Raw genomic sequence first — 15,019 nt, 5'->3', positions numbered from 1 at the left:
GACTGACAACTTGGAGCGAGACGCCGCGCCCAAAAATTACGTCGAATCCAAGTGCCACTTAATCAGGACACGCTGTTCCAGGCCAATCACATGTAAATGCAATAAATTGAAGAGTCCACAGCAACTACAAAAGACAAAAAAAGTCTCCAAACCCCATTAAAAAGACATTAAGCGTCTTTCACAGATTCGGGCAAAGACAACTTCACAGGATAATTACCCTGTAATCATGTAATAAGAGAGACTCAGTGATGAGATCTCCTGACAGCTATCATCCACACAATGGAAGTGAGGGAGCGAGGTAGAAACAGATGGAGAGAGAGACAGAGACAGGTATGAATAAATATGGGAAGAGATGGAGAAAGGGTAAAAATAAAAGGAGGACAAAAGCAGGTAAAAGGGAGAGAGATATAAAAAAAGAGACAGTGGCAAAGAAGCACGGAGATAAAGGGAAAGAGAAAGAGGGGAGAATCTAAAAACTTTCAAGCTGATGAAAGAGAAACAGGCACAAAGCAGAAGACGTTTTAAGTAGGCCATGGCCTGGCAGACAGAAAGAGAGAGAAGACAGTGAAAAGAAATAGACGAAGGAGAAAAGAAAGCAGATACACATAAAGAGGGAGGTGGAGAGAGGGACAACAGAGAGTTTAAAGAGGCAGAAAAAAGAAAACACAGAGGGAAGATGAGCAGAAAAAAAGAGGACAAGAATCAAACGCAGAAGAAGAGGACGAGGAGGAAGAAAGCTTTTACATTTGACAGAAAATTTTAACAGAAATATCAGAAAAAAAATAATCTGATAAAATGAGGTTTGGGTGCATTTTCTCTCTGCGAAGTTGGAGCTTTGAAAAGGTGTCCCAATCATTTGGGGGAAAAACACATTTGCCAGAAAAATTGAGAGTATTTCAACACTTAATTAGTATTGGGCAAGCTGTTATTTGTCCCCAGTGTCACTTAATGTTGGACATATTTCATGCTCTCACAGCCTTGATCAGCTTCTCACCGCCTGCACAGGAGACACATTTTATAGTTTCAGGGTACCCAGAGTCCTATTTGAGTTGCTGCACTGTGCAGCCCATGTTATTATAAATCTGATGCATTTACATTGCTGTTTACTGCAGCTAATGGGTCTCCTCAGCAGGTAAGCATATCAATAACGTGACAGACAAGAGATGGAGATGATGTATCAATTATTTGATTGATAGAAAATGATTGTTATCATGTGATTATTGTACCTAAGTACTTCTTCAGAACAGACTGAAATCTGTCTTCACAAGTTCAAAATTTTGAACACAGTTCAAAACAGACATTGAAAACCTCCCCGAACCTGACCTGACATAAGACAGATAGAGACATGAGAACAATCAAACCCGATCCAACATGTATTTGAAATATATAGTGAGAAAACCAACCCCAGCAGCAGCAACATGATGCTCCACCAATTGGACTCAGAATCAGATGTCACTTTTCTTGCACTTCCAGCTCACACTTTCTGTCTCTAAAACAAAAACCTGCGGCAATTCAACCCGACCTGAATATGATTTTGGACCTGGTCCAACTCAAGTCCTGGGTCACGCTGTACTAGGAAATGAGAGGGCCTGTGAAGACCTCTGGTCAGTACCACCAGGCTTAAAAAGAAGTCAAGTGTGAAAAGCTGGCATTGTTGTTTGGCCACATTCTTTGGCTTGATTACTTTCAGTTAGATACTTCCTGACTCCTTTTTCAACATTTATGCAAAGTTCTGTATTTAAAGAAATACTCTATCGGTGCAGCAGCTGCAGAAATATCGAGCCTTGTAGTCCCTAGGTTCATAAACACTACATCTCCCATAATGCAACCCAAAACTTCATTCTGCCCTGCCTGGTAAAGGGCAACATCTTTCAAACCCCATGTCCCTACTTTGTAAGAGACTTTCTGTTATATATTTTCTCTGCTCCAAAATCTTGACTACATTCACAGATCTCTGCCCTGAAACGCCTCTCGACCAACCACTGATGTCACATGTATGCACACTGGAACAACAACAACAAAAAAGGCTTCATTAGCAAGACACCGGCATTTGGAGAAAAAATAAAAAAGACAGCAGTATGAGCTTCATCTCCCGGATGATTTGCTGCAGAGGTTAGATGACAGTTCCTCATATGTTGAAGATGAGGATGAAAAACACGAAGGAACTCAAATGCCAGAGCTACAGGTCCATTAGCAGTTATTACTGATAGTTCTTTAGAGAGGTGTGGGTGCCTGAGAGGAGTCAGGGGTGGTGGGGATGTAGAAGGTAGCATAGTGGAAAAGTTCCTCTAAACTTAAGGACATCCAGGGCCACATTCCAATGTCTCTGTCGGCGCCTCGCGACAATGCTGTCAAGGCATCTAGGCCAGCTGTACTGGTCAGAAAGCATCTGGCAGTTGAGCTCTATTGGCTGGCGACTGGGGCAACCTATCGCAGCAGTGGTATGGTTACAGCAGCCTTCTGTAGTTTCAACAGACCTCCCCAGCACTGTATGGTGAGAGATCTGCGTCTGAGGTATGATGCTGAAAAACCATAAATGTATGGGAAAGCACACATGGATTCAGATATGACCGTTTTCACAGCCGTGACTTGACCAGTGATCGTGTATCAGATAAAGGACCACATATGAAGTGTCCACACTACTCTGAATAAAAAAGATCTCCATCATGTAAAAGCAGTAAAAAATTGCTCTGTTTGCTTTGATTTGGTTATCGTGCCACATTTTCTTGTAATGTGAATGTAAACCAAAATTACCCTGATGACATCACTCTGACATGATCAGGGTAACTTTCTCAGACTTGACAAAACTCCTGGAGAGACACAGAAGACATCATCCACCAGTTGTCACAGGCTGTCGTACTCACCATGACAAGTAAAGAGACCTTTGTGTAAGATTGCTGGAGTGCCCCTTTAACACAGAACTGGCATATATTAGCTTGACAACATGGTCAAACACAAGTATGGTGCTGAATATATTACACTGTGTGCTAAGGGTGCTTTCACACCTGCCCTTTTTGGTTTGGTTAAATCAAACTCATTTACATTTGAAATGATTATATTTGCAAGTTATTATGTAGCAGATATGTTGAAACTAGGCTTGAATGGTATCTACTTTTTTTCCTTTTCTGAAATTTCACTGGGATATACAGTATATGAAGGTATCACTGTACAGCGCAACTCTGAGTTAAATGTTAGAATATGCTGTTTTTCCTGTTCTCTCTCTCTCTGCTGTTGCTGGCTGGTTGGTTTACAGTCCTGTAATGTTATCCCCACCAACCACCACTCGGAGTCGCTTTGTCTGTTAGCTCAGCTGCCTGTTCCATCAGCAGAGACCGGAGGCTGTTGTACACTACATACAGTGAGTTTAATAGTGAGGGGAGGGCCTGTATTTTTGACACTTTTGAAAATCATACCGTCAGGATCAAGTCACCATCAAGTACCCTGGTATGCTGTAATACCATGATACTGCCGCAGCCTGAAAAAGTTGAAACTACATGTTTTTCCAGTGCTGTAGTCAACATGGGGTTAGGTCTCAGCAAAAAACCCACTTTGGTTAGGAAATGATCATATTTTGGCTTAAAGCACCCGCTTTCCGTGCCATTATCCCAACTAGGGCTGGGCGATAAATCGATTCTATCGATTAATTCGAATTTGTAGATGAGGCCGAATTTGTTTTAATGAAAATCGAGTTTCTATTTAAAATCTGCCACCGCCGCTCCATGCTGGGCTCCTGTAGTTCAGAGTGGGCTGTGGACTGTGGCTGCTCGATGTAAACAACATAACACATGCCTCACTTTCTTCCTGTGGCGCATCCTTCTGACGTCACACACCACACCCGGCGCACTAACGTCTCATACCTCCTACATCAACAAGACACATACACAGCTTCACACACACACACACACACACACACACACACAAGCCACACACATCGGGCTCAGCCTGTAACATAAGGGTATTTAGTTTGTTTAATAAAAGGACAAGGTATAGACCTGTTCTATAGGAAAGGTAACCTTGAATGACTTCTGTTGTGATCCAGTATGATGGTAGGGGAAACACTGCCGTATGATAGGAAAGGGGTCCGGTGGAAAGCGATCACAGATGCAGTCGCCATATATATTGCAAGAGATATGGTTCCCATATATAGGCTACCGTGGAAAAGCTGGGGTTTATTCACATGCTGAAAGTTTTGGACCCCAGGTATGTGCTACCAGGCCGCAAATATTTATTTTTTTAACTAGGAGGGGGAAAAAATCTATTTAAATCGTGAATCAGATTTTTCTTTGAGGCCATATCGCCCAGCCCTAATCCTGGCAGGAAACACAGCGATGTCTCTGTAAAAAAAACCAACCACTTTCTGTGGCGCTGTCACCGGTGGAAAATGGTCATGGGTAGCTAAGAAACAGCCATGTTCAAAAAGCTGCTCTAAACGGCAGGGATGTTAAAAAACAGTTAGTTTTGCTGTTTGTTGGTTACAAACAGTGGTCTGCAGCTTTGCAGATGTCTCACGAGGTGAGGCTATTCATCAACCCCTCCATCTAGAAAACAAAGTCACCTTAGGGTGCTTTCACACCTGCCCTGTTTGGTTCAGTTCAATCAAACTCAAGTTCATTTGCCCACTAAGTGTGGTTCATTTGGGCAGGTGTGAACACAACAATCACACTTGGGTGAGCACCAAAACAACCGGACCGAGACCTTTTTGAAGAGGTGGTCTCAGTCCGGTTACAAATGAATTCTGGTGCCTTTTGTTTGTGGTGAGAACATGTTAATGACCTCGATCTGAACCAATTGCAGTCGCATTACGCATTGTTTGGGTTTAACAGGACCATCTTACAGTCCTGGAGGATTATTAATGTGTGCCTCCTCCCATAGTGCCTTAATATGCACATGCGGTGCATCCAGTGCATCAAAACATTGTTTTCTAGCTAGAGCCGTGCCTCATTTCCTGCATGGAAATTCTGACCAATCAAGAGCAGCTTTTTTGCACAGGGTATTTGATCTGGTCTGCTTGTAAATGCTACTGTGAGAACACAAACCAACTCCAGGCAAGTATACAACTTTGTAACAAAATTAGTCCCTGATTCAGACCAAAGCAAGTGAACTCCAGGTCTGAAAGCACCCTAAAGAGAAATCTGGACCCTGTGGTTGGACCAGTTGGGAACCACTGTTCTGGACACCAAAAAATCTGAAAGTTTGCATTGCACTTTATGCTCCTAAATTATAAGCCAATAACCCCCCTTTCAAAGCAAAATAAATAAACAAAAGTAAAATAACCATATATAAGCAGTGGTTAACACTGTCGCCTCACCCAGAATCTTGCTGCAAAAGGGTTCAGGGTGTTCTATGTTCTCCCTGTGTCTCTTCCGGGTTCTCTGGCTTTCTTTCACGGTCCAAAGGTGTGCAAATTATATTAATTGGCAACTCTAAATTTGCCCGTAGGTGTGAATATGAGTGCGAATGGTTGTCTGCCTCTATGTGTCAGCCCTGTGATTGTCTGATGACCTGTCCAGGGTGTACCCTGCCTCTCACCCAGTGTCAGCTGGGATAGGATCCCTTGCAGGATAAGCAGTTCTAGATAATGAATGGATGAATTAATTTTATTTCATTCCTCCACAGATGGTGGAGTGTTACTGTTGGTGATCCAGGACTCACAGAACCACAGTTACATACGCAATTCTTGTTTGGAGTTGATCCACAGTAGATTTTGAATGAGTCAAGAGGGTGTATCCAAGCAAAACTGGGAATTTAGTTGCTCTTTAAAAACGTCAACTTGGACTCTTATTTATAGTTAATAACATCACTGTTGCTCACAGCCTTGATATTGACACAAACTTAACAAATAATGCTATTTCCATTCATATTTTCTACTTTTAAACATGTTGGTTTCCTTAAAAATACTCTGCCAGAGATCCAGCTGCTGCTGGAGGTGACATGGGAAAAGAGAGATAAAACAAGAGGAAAAAGAAACGAGTGTAGGAGGAGGTGAAGAGAAGAGAGCAGAGAGTGCATGTATAGGAAGAGGTGGAGGGAGATGAGTGTGTAGGAGCCAAAGAAGAGAAGAAGAAGAAAGTGCCGCGGATCAACAGTAAAGGGAAGAGGACAAGGGAGTGTAGGAGGAGAGACAGAAAGTAAACTGACGGAGAGGAAACTGAAACAGAGAGTTTCAAATGAACAGAGGAAGATCCGGCAAACACGCTGGATGATGGAAAATAAGAATTGCAGAGGCAGACGGAGCTGCAGGCCGAAGCTGCGACGGCGGCTTCGCTTCATGTCGGCGAGGAGAAACACGGCCGCTGCCAGCTCCAGGAAGAAAGGAAGAAAAGAAAAAACAACAGTGTCATGTTTTGCTGCATCACTGGATCGGCCTCGAGGACTCCAGGCCAAATTCTGATGGGGGGAGTCATATGCCGCTTGGCTGCGTCCCATTTTGTCGGGCTCAGCTCGCCTCCATGCATCCTTGTAATTACTTGTACAGTATTTGTGTACAGGGGATTGTTGAGAGCAGGGTAGCACTCTGTAATTATGTAGAAAATAATAAAACTGCAGCCGTGACAACAGTGATTTGCAAATTGCAAGAAGCGGCAAATTTTCCTTTTGAGAGGCAGGTGAGATCCTAAATGGGGAAACAAACAAACCTTTATGTCCCTTCCGCTGGCATGCTTTTTTCAAAGGCAGCACTGATATTTTTGCTAGATGTGACATTCAGGACCTTTTCCTTCATCCTCTAAATCTTCCCAAAACCAAATCCACACCAGAATGGGACACCAAAACTCTGCACTGAAAGTGACACCAAAGTAACTGGAGTGGACTGTCCCGGGTGAAGCAGGGTTCACTGCAGGTTTTACAGACACTGATGAGGAAAAACATATCAGATTTTCTCCTCCATCAAGGGCAAAGCGACCCATCAGTCTAACCACAAACTGTATCCATCCATCTCTCTGACTGCACTGTAGGCAATTCAGTTTGCATGTTGAGGCGAACAAGGGCATACCGGAGAGAAAAGGGTGTCGAGGAAGCCATAAAACAACTCACAGCCGAAAAAGAAGGTAATGAGGAGATATCTTGGGAAATGAGATGACAAATTGGGAGGACGAAAGGAAGATCGGAAGGCGCCAAGTGTGCTAATAGGAGGGGTTAAAGACGTTTTACTGGAACAAGGGCAAACTGGAGGGGACAAGGGCTCATGGGGAGGGAGACGGCGAACATTTTCGGCACAGAAAAAAAGAACCCTCTGAAATCAAATTCCACCGGTGCTCGTCTCATGGTCACCAGGGGATCTGAATGAGGGTGGTTCATAACTCATCCTGCAACCAAACGCTCACAGAATTTAGGGATGCACTTTTTCTCTCCAAGTATCATTTCCATTAACATACCTATCCAACACCAGTGATCTTCTTTCCCTCTAAAAAGTAAAATCTATGACCTCAAAACATCAATCTTCAGTGTTTACGATAAAGTTAGGCTGAACTACACATCAGCCTATAAGCGGGGTCATTCACACACCATCCTTTACGCTCGGTCAAATTTTGATTAGAGCCTTACGTTTATGAAATTGCACGTTACAATGCATCAACCGCGTTTGGACGACTAGTGTTGTGCATATAGATACAGAGCAGAGGGATCAGAGTGGAAGAGACCTCACTGATGTAATTACATGTTTTTAATCTCTTCACCAAACCTCTTCAGCTGTGCGTGCTCACAAGCCAAAACCAACCTGCTAACAATCTCGTCCTCCTCTTTCATGTTTTTTTTTCTACTCCAGCTGCTAAAACTTTGTTTTCAATGAGATGTAAGACTTTTTTTACCTAGCTTTGTTGATCATGTAATAAAACTAATTTTGGCCATGTGATGTTTCAAAATGCCCTCCGGACAAAAGATGCTGACAATGTGTCACCCATATAAGGCAAGGCCCACCTCACCACCCGTCATCTCCCTCTGTTGGTGGTCAGAGCATCTTGCGCTTCAGTAAAGTCTTATATTTTCTAGTGTGGTGTCGAACATCTGCATTATGTTGTAGGGAATCTACTGGTATACTATTTGTTGGAAATCTATAACAATACTATGTGTCATACAGGGATACCAAAATGTTGTGATCTAGGCACCAGTGCTATGTTTTACATGACGGCACAATTTGTTGGGACTTAAGCCTTTACAAACGCCTGACCATCTGTGGTCCAGTGAATCCCAACAATGTGTCTCAAGATGGAGGTGCGACTTCGAGTTTCATATCACGGCTCTAGTTCTGTGACTATCCTGAAAACTTTCTCCTGAAGCAAAGTCAATAGGCCCTTCATATAAATCTGACTATCGCATCTGCATTTTTAAGAGTCTCTGGCTCCTGAGAACGAGAGTGATGAACATCAGGTTTTACAAGTGAAGCTGCTCTGCCTGTTGCTGGTGCCTCACTTTGGTGGCAAGCCAGCAGATGAGTCCTCAGATTTGTTGTGATTGTAGAGTAAAGCAGCTGAACATGACAAAGTCGGCAAAAAGTCTCATATTTGTTAGTAAATTTGTCATCTAAAGGTTGATTTAGTTGTGCGTCAGCTCTATGCAGGACCTGCACTGTAGCCTACGCAACACTGTTGTAAGCATTTATACTTGTGATTTTCAAAATTACCCCTCCAAAACTCTACTTGGGTTTCTGTGCCACTGTGTTGAGTTCCCATGAAGTGCAGTAAAGTTTGATTAATTCAGCTATAACACGGCTTAAACGCCATCTGTGAAATAAAAGTAAATTAAAGATTCATTTCCACTGAGGGAAATGGTTTTCATCTTACAATGAACAGGAAGTCCGCGTCACCAGGATGTGTAGTTACATTTCTATGGTGGTGTATGTCAGGCTACGGCATAAGGTATGCATCTACAAAGAGTCTATGCCACCTGTATGGAGCCAAGTCAGCGCAAAAGATGTGTCAGTATCCTGAATATCTGCAGAATAGATTGTTAGCGAGTGTCCTCCCTCCATTTTTTTCATTAGCTCAGTTAACTGACAGGTTGCTGCTGGACCACAAGGCAAACTACTTTAAATCATCTGTTGCTCTTCCATTTTTTCCCATATCCAAACAAATGTGCGTATAAAAAGTGACAGTCATGGTTGTAAAGACTTCCTGTGTAACAGTAAAAGCCTGTGAATGCTTTCACATTATGCCTGTCTCGATGATTACATTTATCGACTTATCATAGGATACATGGACATGAGCTCGATCATGTTGCTGATCTATATATTACCTGGTGTTTTTGTTGATTGATGCATTTGTTCACATCAGAGTGTCACTAACAGTTTAGCCAACATGATGCCAGAATAAACAGCAGGGTTTGCTCGACTATTAGGAGACTTGGGCGCAGTGATTCTATTTTTTTTCTCTTCACCTTGCCTGCTTGCGTGAATCCAAAGAAAAATAAAACAACCTTAAAGACGATACAGTGTGGCTTACCGGTAGCCTGCAGCTGCACTTTTGGAGCGGGTGAGGCACAGTCCTGATAGTTGTTAGCTTGTCAATATCTGGCAACCACACAACAAATCCATCAAATGTAGTTTTACCTTCCAACAACTCAGCTTCACTAAGCAGCTTGACTAAGCTTGTCTATTAGTTACAAGAGGCGTCACTTGGTTTTGTGTTTGTTGGCCAAATTTTGTATTAAGTCTTTTTTGGGTCACTCCTAAAAAGGTACTGTAGTATTATGTAAACTTTCTTGTACTAACAGATGTTAGTTACTTTTTTTCATTCATTCATTCATCTTCTAACCGCTTCATCCTCTTGAGGGTTGGGGGGGGCTGGAGCCTATCCCAGCTGACAGCGGGCGAGAGGCAGGGTACACCCTGGACAGGTCGCCAGACTATCGCAGGGCTGACACATAGAGACAAACAACCATTCAAGCTCACATTCACACCTATGGACAATTTAGAGTTATCAATTAACCTAGTCCCCAATCTGCATGTCTTTGGACTGTGGGAGGAAGCCGGAGTGCCCGGAGAGAACCCACGCTGACACGGGGAGAACATGCAAACTCCGCACAGAAGGGCTCCCACGCCCGGGATCGAACCGGCAACCCTCTTACTGTGAGGCGACAGTGCTAACCACCATACCACCATGCCGCCCTAGTTACTTTTTTTTTTTTAAAAAAACAAACATGTTTTTTGTTTTACATATATTCCAACATCTGAATATTCTTACGAATTAAAAGTTCATTGCTCTTTAAACAGGTGTACTTGTATTTCTATGCTATTATATTATCATTATATCAGTGGCATAAAATGGTCTTGAAATGAAAGTAATATCGTTTATCGCAAATATTCCAGGGACGATATATTGTCCAACAAAGTAGTTATCATGACAGGCCGATTTCACATTAACACTCAACACGTGGCAAAGAATCACAGGTAGCTTTACGAATCGTTTGCTTGCCACAATAAATCGATGAAGCAGAAGAGAAATGTATTTAATGTGGTACTGTCACAATCCCACAGATCTGACCAGCATGTCACCAACAGATTTCAACCCTGACACATCTGATGAGCCTCCATGAAGGGATGTGATGATGGTCCCTTGAGCAAGACATTAGTCCCTACCTGCTGCTCACACTGCACGTCCTCCTGGGTAAAGTGACAGGACAGTAACATGTAAATGACTGAACGAGAACAACAAGCAGGCAATGACTGAAGAAACAACTGAAGGTTATGAGATGGTGTCGTTAGGAAACTAAAAGCATTCCCGTGACCCCCCCCCCCAAGGCCCACAGTCATCATGCAGCACAAACTGCCAGCTCCATGTGTGTGTGTCCGCGTTTCAATATAAATGTGTGTGTGGGGATGCTAAATGATTGATCAAAGGATGCCTTTGTGTGGGCACCTCGTGGTGCTAATGCATCATTAACACAGCTGGTAGTATGACCCAGCTCTTCTGAGAGTGCCAGGCTATTTCCAGCAGCTTTCTCTTAAGCTTATAGAGATCCAAATCTCACTCCTGTTATATAAGAGTTCTGCGAAACCTACTGAAAGGACAACATGACTAGTTTTACCTCAGGTTATTTTAGCTGGCCCTTTTACAACAGGGGGAAGAGGCCTGGATTTTTACTGGTAACTGCAGTCTGTAGGAATTACTGACATGGGACTGAAATTACAGACAGAAACAGGCTGGTAGAAAAATCACTCCCTCCTGAAAGATAATCTGTCGTAACAGAGCTCTAAGTAGGTCTGGGTGATACTGACAAAAGTGAACATGATAGTTTCACCCATAACTTCGATAACTCAATAATATTCTATCAGAGAAACATCCCCCAAAGACCACCTTTAGGACAAAGAAGATGTCTAAAAATTTAAAGGCCCGTGATATTGAACATACTGAGCACACTAGGCACTGAAGAAGATAAATGTTTCATTCCTCTGCTGCTACCCGTATGACAAGCTTCACATTTTCAACTCTGTTAAAGCTACATTCATTGCTGTACACTAATTGTTATGGCACAGCAATGGAGACTACACTTGCAACCTTTGTAGCTAACTGACATGCACCTCACTGATGAAGGAGATACCATGTGGAGACTGCATGAACTGTGACTGGTCATCCCATACTACCGATCTATTGTCATTGTTGATAGTGACCAAAAAAAAAAAAAAAAAATCCAGAAACACTCAGACATCTATCAAAGACCAGGGGCCAGTGCGCCATCAGGAAGTTCAGGAAGACTAGTCAACAGCATATCCATTCCAGGCCAAACCGGCTGGTAGTCATAGAGTTTATATTTTCAGTTTCTGATGTCAGTAGTTATCGTATGCTCCTTGGCCCTCACAGTTGCAGACAGCACAGAGCTGCCTGCCTGTCAGACTGGGCCAATCTAATACTTTTCAGGGATACCAAAGGTCCCTCCCAATTCGAACTGATTCTCATTTTTGCTGAAATCTTATCCGCTTAGTTATTTTCATCTTGAAGAACTTCCATTCCTCTTGATTAATTGGTCCATAAGGTGCCAATTGAAGTTGTGTAGACTTTTTATGCTTAACGTACGATACAGAGACAGACTGTTAATTTCATCCATATTTGTGCATGCTTCCTGAAAACTTACAAAAATCGACATAACGGAGCAGTGCTCCAAGAGATTGTTTAGGCAGTGTGGTGCAATTCCAGCGAGATAACACTGTAGGAGACAATGAAGAAATTTAAATAATGGCGGAGCAGAATGAATCATTAATATAGTGAAAAAAATTCTCTGTCCACATGTTGGGATGTCTATAATGGCTGCACAGACCACTGCCATCCACACCGCTGCCTTCGTTTAAAGGCACAATATTACAGCCTCCTCCACCATCGCCTCGTTTGTTTTTGTGTGAAAATTTTGACTCAACCCTTTAGCACTATCTATTGGATGAATCTATGCCAACATAAAGGATGCATAGACAAGGGTAGAGACATTTACATTTATATTATCAAACCTCAGTTTTAGGTGCATTTTTCTTATTTGTAGTAAAAATGCTGACAAACATTCCTACACCAAGCAATCAAAGAATAGCAACAGTAAGCAGGGAATATTTAATTCCAAAGAAGACCTCCTGTGGACCGTTTGAGGACCCTCAGTGTGTCCCGTCGCCCCACGTTGGGAACCATCGACCAAGGCCAAATGGCGCTTTAAGCATTAGATAACTTGGAAGCATTAAATGGCAGCATAGAGCAGCAGAGCTAAATGACTGATGGATCTTGTGAGGCAATTTGATGTGCTGATGAGAACAAAGCTGGCTTTTCATTGGCAGAGAACCTTGAGAGAGAGTTTTAGGTCTCGGGTGATTGGCTGGATAATTGGAGCGCTGCTCTCAGCCTCGCGCAGACGACGGCTGTCGAGTTAGCCAAACTCTTGTATCGCTGAGTATCTCAAGGTCAAGCCTGCAGAGCTGAATATGAATGACATCAATCAATCTATTCATCCCTCCATCGCTCCATCGCTAATGTCTTATCATTCACCCACTTTTCCTCCGTCAGTCCTGACTTCACATGACTGAAATGGCTCTGTATGTTCACTGTGTGTGGAGGAGGAAGATAGTAACTACGCTCACAGAGATAAAAACGGAGCATGATGGAAAGACCACTGATTCTTTTGTATTAGATAACTTTCTGTCAATCTTGCCTCAAAAGGCAAAAGTGTTTTTACATTAACACAAATACTTTATATTAGAGCTGAAACGATTAACTGATTGTCAGAAAATTAATTATTTTGAGAACAGAGCGATTGTTTTTCCCCAAAGTGATCTGGTTCCATCTTCTATTATGAGAGGATTTGCTTTATATTTGTTTTGATTTCTCATTTTTAATTCTCCTTTTATTGAGATATCCACCAATCCTTTTATCATCTCTCATACATTTGAAAAATAACATAAAGTTTAATAATGATAAATTTATAATAACTCGAAAGGACCGATTACTCAGTACATTGACCCCATACATACATACGTCTGTAATAATAATAATACTTCTCTAATACTTCTAATAATACTTCTCTCCTTATTTACCGTTATACAAATACATACATACGCAGCAGGGACTCATAGACTCACCACCCACTTTATTAGGTACACCTGTGCAACTGCTTGTTAACACAAATGGCTAATCAGCCAATCGTGTGGCAGCAACTCAATGCACTTAGGCATGTAGACATGGTCAAGACAACCTGCTGAAGTTCAAACCGAGCATTAGAATGGAGAAGAAAAGCGATTTAAGTGTCTTTGAACGTGGCATGGTTGTTGGTGCAAAATGGGTTAGACAGGTCTGCTGATCTAATGGGATTTTCACACACAACCACCTCTAGGGTTTACAGAGGATGGTCCGAAAAAGAGAAAATATCCAGTGAGCAGCAGTTCTCTGGGTGAAAATGCCTTGTTGATGCCAGAGGTCAGAGGAGAATGGCCAGACTGGTTCAAGATGATAGAAAGGCAGCAGTAACTCAAATAACCACTCGTTACAACCAAGGTATGCAGAAGACCATCTCTGAAGCAGATGGGCTATAGCAGCAGAAGACCACACCAGGTGCCACTCCTGTCAGCTAACAACAGGAAACTGAGGCTACAGTTCACACAGGCTCACCAAAACTGGACAACAGAGGATTGGGAAAATGTTGCCTGGTCTGATGAGTCTGGATTTCTGCTGCCACATTCAGATGGTAGGGGCAGAATTTGGCGTTAACAACATGAAAGCATGGCTCCATCCTGCCTTGTATCAGCGGTTCAGGCTGCAGGTGGTGGTGTAATGGTGTGGGGGATATTTTTTTGGCACACTTGGGGCCCCTTAGTACCAACTGAGCATGGTTTAAACACCACAGCCTACCTGAGTATTGTTGCTGACTGTGTCCATCCCTTTATGACCACAGTGTACCCATCTTCTGATGGCTACTTCCAGCAGGATAACGCACCATGTCACACAGTTCAAATCATCTCAAACTGGTTTCTTCAACATGACAATGAGGTCACTGTACTCCAATGGCCTCCACAGTCACCAGGTCTCAGTCCAATAGAGCACCTTTGGGATGTGGTGGAACGAGTGATTCCCATCATGGATGTGAAGCTGACCAAAATCTCTGAGGATTGTTTCTAGCTCCTTGTTGAATCTATGCCATGAAGAATAAAGGCAGTTCTGGGCAAAAGAGAGTCCATCCCAGTACTAGCAAGGTGTACCTAATAAAGTGGCAGGTAAGTGTACATACAGATATCTGTCCCTCCACAAATTTTAAGTCATTTGGATTAAATAAAAATAAGACATAAAAAGAAAAAACACTTTTTCTAAACTCATGCACTTGGGTCTACCCAGCAACACACCTCATACAGTACATTTTTACTTCTGTCAGAGTTGAGATTTGAGGAATGTTTCCCGTGTAACAAGTTTTAGAACATTTCCAAATTTGTAGCGACAGATTCTCCAGTTCTGTGATTTAACTGGTGTTATACATCGATCAGCCAAAACATTAAAACCACTGACTGGTGAAGTGAATAACTTTGATTATTTTGTCATGCTGCTATTTTCTGCTGAGGGGCCACTGC

The 15,019-nt window shown here is 42.5% G+C and overlaps 1 protein-coding gene across 1 annotated transcript in view; it reads right to left on the bottom strand.

The window, feature by feature from the left end:
* LOC125904190 (zinc fingers and homeoboxes protein 2-like) overlaps positions 1–15,019 on the bottom strand; it is a 188,886-nt gene that overhangs the window by 41,566 nt on the left and 132,301 nt on the right. The window lies entirely within an intron of this gene.

Source organism: Epinephelus fuscoguttatus, linkage group LG17, assembly GCF_011397635.1.
Source record: "Epinephelus fuscoguttatus linkage group LG17, E.fuscoguttatus.final_Chr_v1".
NCBI lineage: Eukaryota > Metazoa > Chordata > Actinopteri > Perciformes > Serranidae > Epinephelus > Epinephelus fuscoguttatus.
Note: the sequence above shows the minus strand (reverse complement) of the source record. Positions and strands in the feature narration are given on the sequence as shown.